The sequence below is a fragment of the Cyprinus carpio genome, chromosome A20, assembly GCF_018340385.1.
Source record: "Cyprinus carpio isolate SPL01 chromosome A20, ASM1834038v1, whole genome shotgun sequence".
NCBI classification, from domain to species: domain Eukaryota; kingdom Metazoa; phylum Chordata; class Actinopteri; order Cypriniformes; family Cyprinidae; genus Cyprinus; species Cyprinus carpio.
In genome coordinates, this window is record NC_056591.1 from 6734076 (window position 1) to 6745924 (window position 11849).

General features: G+C 33.6%; 1 long non-coding RNA gene across 2 annotated transcripts; it reads right to left on the reverse strand.

Annotated features, from left to right (window-relative positions):
• Positions 1-207: 207 nt before the first annotated feature.
• On the reverse strand, positions 208-11609 carry LOC109047262. 2 transcript variants are annotated; one of them, XR_006162725.1, is made up of 4 exons: positions 11316-11602; positions 6930-7028; positions 5776-6835; positions 208-2687 (listed from the first exon to the last, which is right to left on the reverse strand). It is a non-coding gene; the product is annotated as an uncharacterized LOC109047262 (long non-coding RNA). The 2 variants fall into 2 exon arrangements; XR_006162724.1 differs by lacking the exon at positions 208-2687 and having other exon boundaries at positions 5598-6835; positions 11316-11609.
• Positions 11610-11849: the final 240 nt, after the last annotated feature.

The following is an 11849-nucleotide window of genomic DNA, read 5'->3' on the forward strand; positions in this document are numbered from 1 at the left end:
TCAACTGTACATCAGGAATAAATTTCATTTTAAAATATATTAAAATAGAAGATAGTTTTATTTAAACTGTAATAATATTTCATAATATTACTGTTGTAATGTTTTATCAATTACTGTAAATGCAGCATCTGTCAGCATAAGAGAAAAATCTTAATTATTCCAAACATTTGGCTGGTAGTGTATCTTTTTAACATATGCTGACAGTGTGAAAATGATGCTGTGTTATTTGATTCTCATACACAGCAACAGAGAAACATAATGAGTGTCATGAAATATCCTTCCTTTCCTCAAGGAAATGCAAATCTAGTTGTAAACTCTTACTTCTTGTTAATGTAAATATTCTCTTAAATTAAAACTTTAAATCTCATCAAGTTCCAATCTTGTCAATGTCTTGCTTGCTCACAGGAACAGATCATATAACGATGGAGATGACTTTTATACTGAAACTTTTATATGGATGCATTGGTACAGAGGAGGGAACTGAAGTCTGGAAATCTGACTTTTCCAAACCTGTTTGAAATCTGACATGCCTCTGCAGAGCTGCAATGAAGCATGCTAAGCAATCCAGCATGGAAACACTGTCGTCTCCTCTTTTCCTCACAACTTTTCTGCTTTCTCAGCAGGAGATATTGAAATGCTAAACCACCATGATTAATCAACCGCTTGTAGATGGAGACACCATAAGCTGCCTGGCCAAGAGAGACACAAACAGACAGCAAGGGGCCTGGATGCTGACAGGCCCTGAAAGAAATATGCTAATAAAACAAGAACTGTTGGTGAGAAGCTACTCAGTCAATGATTTCCACTGACTATTGAAAAAGAGGAACAGAAAAGCAAATCTGTAAACTTAAATACTGTGGTACATGCTCCCACTTTAAAGTCTAATTATGAATGATTCAGGTGCCAGTAACAAAATTTTTTTTACTGCATTGCCGATTGTATACATGAATCATAATGCATGACTCCAACATTTAATGTGTTTGGCTGAAATTCAGATAATGCCTTTAAAAATTTAAAACAGCTGGTGAACAAACATCTTTAAGCAGAAGATAAGTGATAGAGCAGTAAGAAAGATCCTGAGCTCCAGAATCTGGAGGATAATGGATCCATCTGTTGTAGAGTATTTCAACAGATCCATCTTAACCTCTTCAGAGGCCATTACGCGAATTTCAAGTGGTGTTTTTGTGTCTTTCAAGTACACTGCAGCAATTGAATCACTTATGAGGGCATTAGAAAAGTGTAGGAAGGATGGGGATTTATTTACTATGCCAAAGTGATTTAAAATTCTTACAAATAAAGGAGAGTATCAACCTGATAATCAGTCTCTCCTCACAGTATTTCAGTAATCAATGTAGACTATTTTCTGTGGACAGTTTACATTTGTGAATGAATCACTTGTCTGAGTCGACGATCAGTTCACGATTCTGAATCATTAGAAACATTTACTATGCTTCAAGAACGCAGGGAACAAAACGAGTGCTGAACTGAATATGTGCTTCAACTGAATCAACATAAGTTTTATCGTTTGCCAGCGATAAAGAAAGTATCTTAAACTCGACACTTGCACGCTTGTGAACTACTCTGTACTGCAGTTAACAACCAAAAGAGCATCGAAACAAAAACAGAACACAAAAATGGCATCATGTTTTCAATTTTGGACACTTTTGATCTTTTACCATGTTGTTACCATCTGATACAGCAGTTTACTTGAGGACCCTGATGAAAATGCTTGCAGTGCCTCATCTGATGTGTTTAAGTATAATGATAACATGGCCTTTTGTTTTTGAATGTCTTTATACTTGTTTGGCAGTGTGTACTTTATGTATGCTAATGTATGCTACTTTGTTTGTCTGTTTATGACTATGCTTATTTATGAAATCCTGCATGCATTCTGCATATCTTTCCAGTGTTAAAACAGATAAAAATAAGGACAGATTTCTTGTTTTTACAGTATATATGTGTTATTTATTTATTTATTTATAGTAATTTTATTCATTCATTTATTCATGCTGAACCCTGGTCATTTAAAATCTTATGTGGAAAAACAAATGCTCTTGAACACCCAAGGTCTATGTGTGCAAATATTCTTAAATATGTTTTAAAATAATTTTTAACCATAATAACCAGCTTATAAAATATACGGAGAGAGATGTTCTGAGCCCTGAGGAGATCAAGAGGTTAAAAACAAGTTGTTTAACCATCAATGGGACAAAAGCTGGTGGCATCACAGCTGAAACTAAAGAAAGTGATTTGTTTTGATCTTAGGAGTGAAAGACACGAAGGTCAAATCTGAGAGCAGGCAATGACATGCCTCTGCAAATATTACCACACAAACTGTCATATGAACATCCACGGCAATCTGATGCCGACTAATCTTAGGTGCACCGGTGTCGGTGTGCCTCCCTTGAGATCCATCTGGCCATGTTGCTCCGTAAGGTCACTCTGGTGGGTGTCTGCACCCACTCTTTTTTTCGGCTACATGGCCAAGCAGATGGCCTCACAGCATAAAAGGTCCCTATGTCTTAGGATTCACTGGGAAAATGATGAGTCAGCGAGGATGTGGCCTGCCTTCAAAAATATCCCAGCCTGCAGTGTCCTTGCTACCCTGATCAGCCATCCACATGATGACGGCCATCTCCCATGATGTGCCATCTTTCATTAACCTCCCTGAGAGTGATGGATTAACCCTGAGGGCAGAGACAGAGTCATCGATTATTGAGAACGAGTTCACCTGGTTTATAACAGATGAAACCGTGCTGCTTTAACTTCTGTATTACTCTTTTCTTAGACTGGACTTTTAGATTTTAGATGTAATATTTGACCAATTATAGCAGAGATGAGATCTTGTTCAAGGAAACTGATATTTAAAAAAAAAAAAAAAAAAAAAAACTGATACCTATAAGATAAAAATGATTTTCATGTAATGACCGCTAACAGAACTTTCTGAAGGATCATGTGACACTGAAGACTGGAATAATGACTCAGCTCTGCATTACAGGAATAAATAACATTTGAGAAAATATTCAGATTGAAAATAGTTTTTAAATTATTATTTAAATAATTTACTGTAATTATAATCAAATAAATTAATTAAAATGAAATAAATTATTTTAAACTTTTGACCGGTAATGTATATAAAATAATTATAATTTATATATTAAAATGTAATATTTAAAAATAAATATTATATATATGTGTGTGTGTGTGTGTGTGTGTGTGTGTGTGTGTGTGTGTGTGTGTGTGTGTGTGTGTGTGTGTGTGAAATTACCTGTACTTCTTAAATAAATACTACTTTGTTTAAATAAACTACCAAATGCCAAAAAAGGTCAAAACTAATGTGTGACTTCTAGCATTATTTTAAAAATAATTATTGTTTTCAAACAGGTTTCTGGAATTCATTGCCTGTCTGCCATTGGTCAGACTAACAGATCATTTTGCTGTTTTACTAGAGCTGAAAAAGAGGGGCAAGGTAATATTTATAATACATTAATTAATAATATCTATTTAATAAAATTATGTCTAATATTTGAGGACAAGTGCAGATGTGGCAAGTCTTTTGTAGATAACTGATCATCTTTATTGTAATTTGTTGATAATTTGTAGCGACTATTGACTTTTTAAAAAATAAAAAATAAATAGTAGGTAAAGAGTTGAAGAACCGCTGCAGGAGAATGTTTTCTGCTATACATCAATCACACTTATTGATTTCTTTCTATCAAGTAACTGTTGCATCAAATATATCCTGTATTTCATTTCTGATCATGAACTGGTTACTTTCACTCTTAAAAACACAAGAATCAATAAAACTATAGACATGTGGTAATTCAGTATATCTCAGTTGACAGATAAGAACTTTAATGAATACTTCAAAAGACAGAGGACATCCTTCATGAAGACAAATGACAGGCCAGATATTAAAACAGCAACAAAAAATTAGATCATACTTTACAGTGATCTAGTGGCATATTGCTTTGCCCTTCAGAGAATCATCCAGATCATTTTGATCCTGATGTACGTTACCAGTCAAAAGCTTAGAATAATATTTAATTCCAAATTTTTAATTTAAGATTTTTTAGTTTTTTTTTTTTTTAAATAAGTCTCTTTTGCTCAATAAAGGCTGCTTTTATTTATTTAAATGTGTCCTTAAAAAAAAAAATCAGAAATCATTCTAATATACTAATTTAGTGCTCAAGAAACATTTCTTGTTATTATCAATGTTGAAGACAATGTTGAAGACATTGAAAAGTTTGGGTTAAGTAAGAAATTATTAGTTTTATTTATCAAGGAAGCATTAAATTGATCAAAAGTGACAGTAAAGACATTTGTAATGTTACAAAATATTTCTGTTTTCAAATAAATGCTGTTCTTTTGAAACCTTCTGCCCCCCCCCCCCCCCCCAAAAAAAAATGTATTAATTAATTAAACAGCACAACTGTTTTCAATGTTGATAATAAAAATATTTTTTAAATACATACATTTTAAGATATGTTCAAATAGAAAATACTTGTTTTAAATTTCTTTAAATAGTTTTTACTATTTTCCATCAATTAAATAGTAAGCCTAAGAGACTTCTTTAAAAAATATTTTTTTAAAAATCTAAATAAATACAAAACATAAAAAAATAACGAAATTAAGATTATAAAAACAAAACGAAATCATTATTTAAATGTGTCCTTCAGTTTGTAAAAATAAATAGAAAACATAAAAAAATGGCGAAATGAGGATGAGTAAATCATAACATTTTTGGGTTTCTAACTATCCCTTTAAACAATTTGGTTGACTTTATCAACACTGGCTCTTTGCTACTATGGAAAGCTTGTGTTTCACAATCCAATCAGTTCCCAATGGATACATTTAAATCCCACCCTACATCTAGGCCAAAAGTTTGTCAAAACAATAAGAAACTGAACACACTGAGTAATTTCATTTTGTTGTTGTTGCTAATGTTGGACCATGAGCTGGCTTTTCACACATGGCTTCTGTAAGCTGGTTGATTTTTGTAAATAACAGTGAAATATTTATATACTTTGAAAATATATAACAAAAATAGTGTCATGTTATATATTGATTCATTTATCATTAGTTGCTTAACCCACACACAAGAAAAATGAACATCATGCCAAGTTTAGCCACTCTTTAGGCAGTAATTTTATCATTTATCTTAAATGTTATTAAGCTTTATCTTGCCTGAGGGAAGCCCACTGAAACACATCTGAAAAGCAAATTAGAAGAAAAAAAACATGAAATTACTCAGTATAAATAAAAAAGATACATCTGAGAAGTTGTTTCCATCTGTAATTACAGTATGTGTGGTTGAGCTTGACATTTTGAGTTATTTTAGTAAAGAGACTGAGATATGTTTAAACTGTCTTCACGTGGTCATTAGAAGAGCTATGATGTTTTCATATTTTATAGTACCACTGAAAAGTTTGTGGTCGGCAAGATTTTTTTTATGTTTTTGAAAGAAGTCTCTTATGCTCAGTAAGGCATTATTCGGTCCAAAAAAAAAAAACGCTAAAATCAATCATATTTTGAAATATTATTACAGTTTAAAGTAACAGTTTTAATATATTTTAAAATGTAATTTTTTCATTCAATGTCAAAGCTGAGTTTTCAGCATCATTACTCCTTTACTCCTCTTTAGTGTCACATGATTTTCTGCTCAAGAAAAATTCCTTATTTTTATCATTATGATCATTTTTTTTTTCAGGATTATCTGATAAATAAGCTCAATCTGATAAAATATCTAAATCCAAAAGAACAGCATTTACTTACTTTCACTTTGAATCAATTGAATGCATTCTTGGTGAATTGAATTCATTATAAAAACAAACACTTTTGAACAGCATCTCTTTGTTTGGGCAGGTTAGAGTCAAGAGAGAAGGTTCTCACAGACTCTCAAGCTAATTACTTGGGTTCCTTTGGAGGATAACGTTAATACCGCTAATGCTTTCAAAGCAGGAGGAAAAATAAGATTGCTTTGTCATAAAATCAATGTCTCTTTATGAAGAATTCATTGCTCTGGTGTCGTTCTCCTGAAAGCTATAGAAGTTCTTGATTAGCGTCGAATCAATACCATGTTGGAGACTGTGTGTGAATAACCAAAGAGAGATGGCGGTGAATGAATCCTCTCCATCCGTGCGGATCTGTGGCAGTTCTGGGGAGTCTGGGTTAATTGGTCTGAGAGAAATCAATAACTTCGGCTAATTTGCCTCCGGATCTCAGCAGTTCAGTGACGTGGAAGAGAATGCTGGATGCGTAAGATCACAAGCTTTTGATGAACGCAGCAATTACATGCCCTCCAGTGCTAATGATGTGCATTTTCCATGTGTGCTGCGTCTGTTTTAGTTCAAAGCTCAATCACTCAAGTCCAGCGTGACCCCAGTGTTCACTGAACAGGTCGAGACACAGGATCGTTTTCTGACGGTTTAACGTTATGATCATGAATCAAAAATATCTTGTCTCTTCGATTTTAAGATCCACTTTGATCACTTCCGTGCTGCTTTGTTACTTCTGGCATTATACCTTGAGAAAGGAATACAGCCCGACCCAGTTAATAACTTAATGAGGGAATCTCAGGAGCAAAGTCTCCATCTGTAAGCCTGGGGCGATGGGAAACATAGTTTCCTCTTAAAGGGAGAGTTCACCCAAAAATGAAAATTCACTCATCAGTTGCGCACCCTCATGCTGCTCCAAACCAGTAAGTTAAAACTTTTGTTCATCTTCAACACAAAAGAAGAAATATTTGGATCTTCTTTTATGGATACTGATTTGTTTTACAATCAGCTATAGAGTTGTGTTTCTTTATGAACTTCATAGTTTTGGTGGAATGGACCTTTAATGGAGGAAAAAAAACATCTCTTAATTTTCATTCAAATTATTTTAATTTGCATTTGATATAAGATTGTGGAAAAGTGGGTGTTACATACCCAGAATGGAGCCAGATGGATGGACTTTCAAACTTCCTTCTTTTCTATAGATCACAAAAGGAGAAGTGCAGCAGAATGTTGATGCTGCTCTTTTCAGAACTGTGAAAGTGAATGGTGACCAGAAGCTGTCAAAACTGACAGAAAGCATCTAAACTGTATGAAGCCTATACTGTGTCATATTTGATATGCAAAACCTGTTGTACACTTTCCACTACATGCCTTCTGTCATCTGATTGATACGCTTTTTTAACAAGTAAAATACCTTTCAGTATAATTGTGAAAACGTCTTCCTTCAGGTCGTGTCTTTTGCTGTGAAATCTTTACTGAATTTATAAAGAAAATCTAAGAGCAACTTTTATATTGTTAATAATATTTAAGATGAACACTTGCATTAACATCATTTTTTTTTTCATGTAAAATCATGTTAAAATGTTAAATAGAGAGCTTTGATTTTAAAACTAGTCATTCTCTCATCTTTCTAAGACATTATTAGATATAGCCAACTATATGGTCCATAAAAGCCTGATGTATCAAATACGATACTTAACCAAAAAATACATATGCATACATAAAAAAAAGAAAAAAGAAAAAAGAAATTCTGTATAAAGTTTCAATAAACAGTTCATTTTCAAAAAAACAATCAAACCAACCACAAAAAAAAAATATTTCTCAGTATTATTTCATATGTCAGGCTTTACTTAGAGTTAAAATGATCATGAAAGTAGTCCAAACAATTCATACACCATATTCCAAGCACCAAATATTAATTTCGTCATTAATTACACATCTACTTCACTGCCTCAGCTTTAAAATCTCATTCACGCTGCATAAATTCAAATACCATCAAAATGTGTCACATCATATTGAAGTTGAAGTTGTACACGTGGGAAACTCGGAATTCTAGATTCAAGTTGTGATGATTTTAAACATGGTGGAAACACTGATCTATGTTATAGACAATATAATATAATATATCTATAGTCTCTATAGAGAGAGATCAGTGAGCGGAAAGCAAGTCTATAGGGAATCCTGTAAAGGTGATTACTCAAATTTCACAGTTTGCTTTGTGTATAAAAAAACATTTAGTGAGTAAAGAATTTTCATTTTTGAGTTCCTTTAATGCATTAACTGAACAGAATCTAAATCAAAAATGTCTGTTTGTATTATTCTTGTACTATTACTCATGCAGACTGTGTTAACAATCCATCAGATAACTGAAGCAGAAGGCTCACATGACTGACGGCTCTAATGGCTAGATGAATATCAAACTCTTGTCTCACTTGTGACCTTCTCCAGTTGCCATGGCAGCCAAGTGTGATGCTTTTGACAGGGCAGATGGGTGCAAGGTATGTGTTCATCACACGCTTGTATACACACATGAACACTTTCATCTACAGCCGCACGGAGTGTTAACTTTGCCAGTGGATCTTACAAAAGCGATTTTGTTGGTGAATGAACAATCTCTGCGCAGACTTCAAACTTCTTGAATGATGTCCACATGAACACCAGCAGAAGACAGTCTACACGCCGGCCTCTGTCAGCCAGTCTTAATATCATTTACAAGGAAGCTTTGAGATCTGTATTGTTAAACCAGTATAACTTTAAAGCTAATTGAATTGCAGAGACATAAGCGTACATACAGTAACTACGCTGCTTAAGTAATTTCTTTTTTTTTTTTGCAAATATACCATTTTGCTAACTGGAGAGAGCTCTCCATTAGCCTTACCATTCATTTCAATAGAAGTTTTTCATATGAAACCTGCTTCATTTACCATTATTGCAACATTATTTCCCCCGTGATTATGAGTTTATATTTATCTTATATTTAATTTGCAATTGCAAATAGCAAAAACAATTGCAATTTCAGATCTCTCTTTTGTGACATTGTATTTGCAACTTTCTTTCTAACAATTGCTAATTTATTTCTTATAATTGTGTGTTTCTTGTAATTATATTTCAAAACTGTTGCTTACTTTTTCCTGTGACTTTATATTTCCCCATTGCAACCTCCTGTAACTGTGATGTTTTACTCACAGTTGTAACTATTTCTTAAAGTTGCATTTTTTCTTGTGATTAAAACTTTACATTTGTCAATTAATTTTTTTGCAACATTCTGATCTCTCAACTGAGATATAATTTTTTTCTTAATTGCAACTTCATTTCTAACAATTGCAGATTTATTTCTTATAATTGTGAATATTTCTTGCAATTTTGATTTAATTTCTCAAAATTGTTACTTTATTTCTCACAATTTAACCTAAAATATATTTCCTATTTCCTAATTCCATCTCATAATTATGACTTTATTTCTTGACATTTGCAACTATTTCCTAGTGTTTAGGTTTTTTTTTCCTTGTATTTGTGGTTTTCTATTTCTCATTTTCAACTTTTTTCAAAATTGAGCATTATCACACAATTTCTACTTCTGAATTATTTATTCTACAATTATAACATTTCTCGAAATTGCCACTTTGTCTCACAATTGCTAATTTATTTCTTATAATTGAGACTACTTCTTGTAATTATGGCGTTTTCAAAATTGTTACTTTGTTTCTTATAATAGTAACTACATTTCTCACAATTGTGACAGTTGCAGATTTATTTCAAAATTGCTCCATTTATTCTTACAGTTATCTGTTTATGTTTTGCCTTAACTCCCCGAACCACATACCGCCTTCTACAAAATCCCGCCCTTCAAAGACATGTCCACCATTCAAATGTGAGCGAGCCTAAATGTGTGGAATGATTAATAGGCAGAGGTCATTTCTGATTGGCTGACTTTCTGATAGCAGTTGTTATTTCTTTTTTATGTGTGGCCGCATAAATCCCTCACAGCACCTTTAATGTGGGTTTACTTATTTAAAAAAGTGTTTTATATTAAAGAAAATAAGGATTCTGACCATCTATGTCCTTCATGCTCTGTGTCTCCATGCATTTAGACATCCAGAGCACCCATCGCTGTCCATAACAATGCAGCCCTGGACATCCATCTATCCATTTAAAGCGGCATAGTTTCTCCCAGAGACCTTGAGGAGTTGGTTATGGTGGCCGATCCATCAACGTCCCAAGTGAGTGATGATGTCATCACCATAGGCCCATCTGACTGATACATTTTTTTGTCAGCTCTCTCGGGAATGAAGGAGAAAAGCCTCCAATCACCTTCCCATTCACTGTACTGTTATGGCATCAACTCAGGCCAGCTCTGTACCGCGAGTGAGCGACTGCCCCTTCCATTCTCTCTCCTCCACAGAGCAGTACCCACAGCGGTGCCTCTCAATGGCCCATTTCACCAATTACTGTTTTCACTGAACCAATTGAACCCCAATCGTCTGCTTTCTGAGAGATGATAATTTGTAGCAAACTGAGGCCGACTGTGTCTCCCATGTACTCCAGCAGTTTAATTGCCATAATTATGGAATTACAACCGCAAGTGAACTGCCCTGTCTCCATGGCACTGAGTGAATGGAGAGCTTACTTGGGCTCTTCTGTAGAGCATTAAGAAGGACAGTGATAAGCCTCACGGGACGCTGCAGTAGATAGAAAAGAGCTGAAAAGAGCTAATTAACCAACCAGTCAAAGCTCTTCCTCTGTATTCTATCTGACATCTCCTTCCTCTCTTTCTCGTTTTGTGCAGATTCATTTCCCTGCATGATTCATTTCCAGCATTTACTGGAACCTCTGCTCTTTTCTGTTTGTCAGATTTATGGAAAGACTTTCATTCTACTTTAATGGAGTCTTGTGACTGATGTCCTGAAATGAATCGTTATTTGTACAAAAAGGCACACAATGCATTTATGTGAAGAGACAGGAAATTTGAAGGAGAGAGAACATGAGCTCAGCTTTTTTTTTTTTCATTTAAATCATTTATTCCAAACTTTTTTAAAAATGTATTAAAAATATATTATTTTTATTTATCTGTGGCATTATCAAGAACAGAGAAAAAAAATTCTTTTTAAATTATATACATGCACATGTTATAAAATCTATTACCATTTATACATGAACATTACTCTGATAAAAGTGATATTGATTCATATTAAATAATTTTCATATATATTCAATATATTTTATTAAACTACCTTTGAAAAAAAATCATTCAAATTTTATATGTATTATATATTTTTTTCTATTTTCTAAAATGTTTCTAATATGTGCGTTATTTGTACATTATCAGCACACATTTCGATGCATCTGGCAACCATCCAGTACACCATATCAGTGCAGTGAGTTTATATGGAGAGTAATATGTGCAATAATAATTGTACATAATTGTATCATTTATATTCATAAAATTAAAATATAATCACTCCTAAATGTAGCATTTACAACATAATACATGCATATTATATACAATTTGGATATAAATTTTGAGTTAGTAATGCTTACCTCTTCTTTCTGTTGGAGTTTTTTAGCTAAGCCTGCTCCAGATCTGTCTCCTTTCAAATATCCTGTAATGAATTTTTGCATCAGTTATAGTAAATTGACCATTTTAATGCTATTAGGATTATGGGAGCTTCAGCACCCTGCGTTTTATTGGAATATTACAAAAGGAGCATTAAATGTGTAACAAATGTTCTGTCGCTATCCAATCCAGTGTGAGTCAGGGACAGATCGCTCTCTCAGTCAGCATGTGCAGGTCCTCAGATGACCAGACCGTGTGCTCTGTGACTGTCCTTTGCTCAGTTTGATCTTGGCAGGGTTATCTGATGATCTCAGTCATGCACATGGTCCTTTTTGTTGTTTTTAGGTGACTGTTAAGGCGGTGGATCCTCTTTGTGATAATCTGAGGATCTGAGGTTAGCATGACTACTGCTGTTGCTTATTTTTCAGGCTATGTTTACATGACAACAATGCACGACAAAATGAAAAATTATTTGATACATTTTATAGACCTTATGTATGGAAAACCCATTTTTAAAA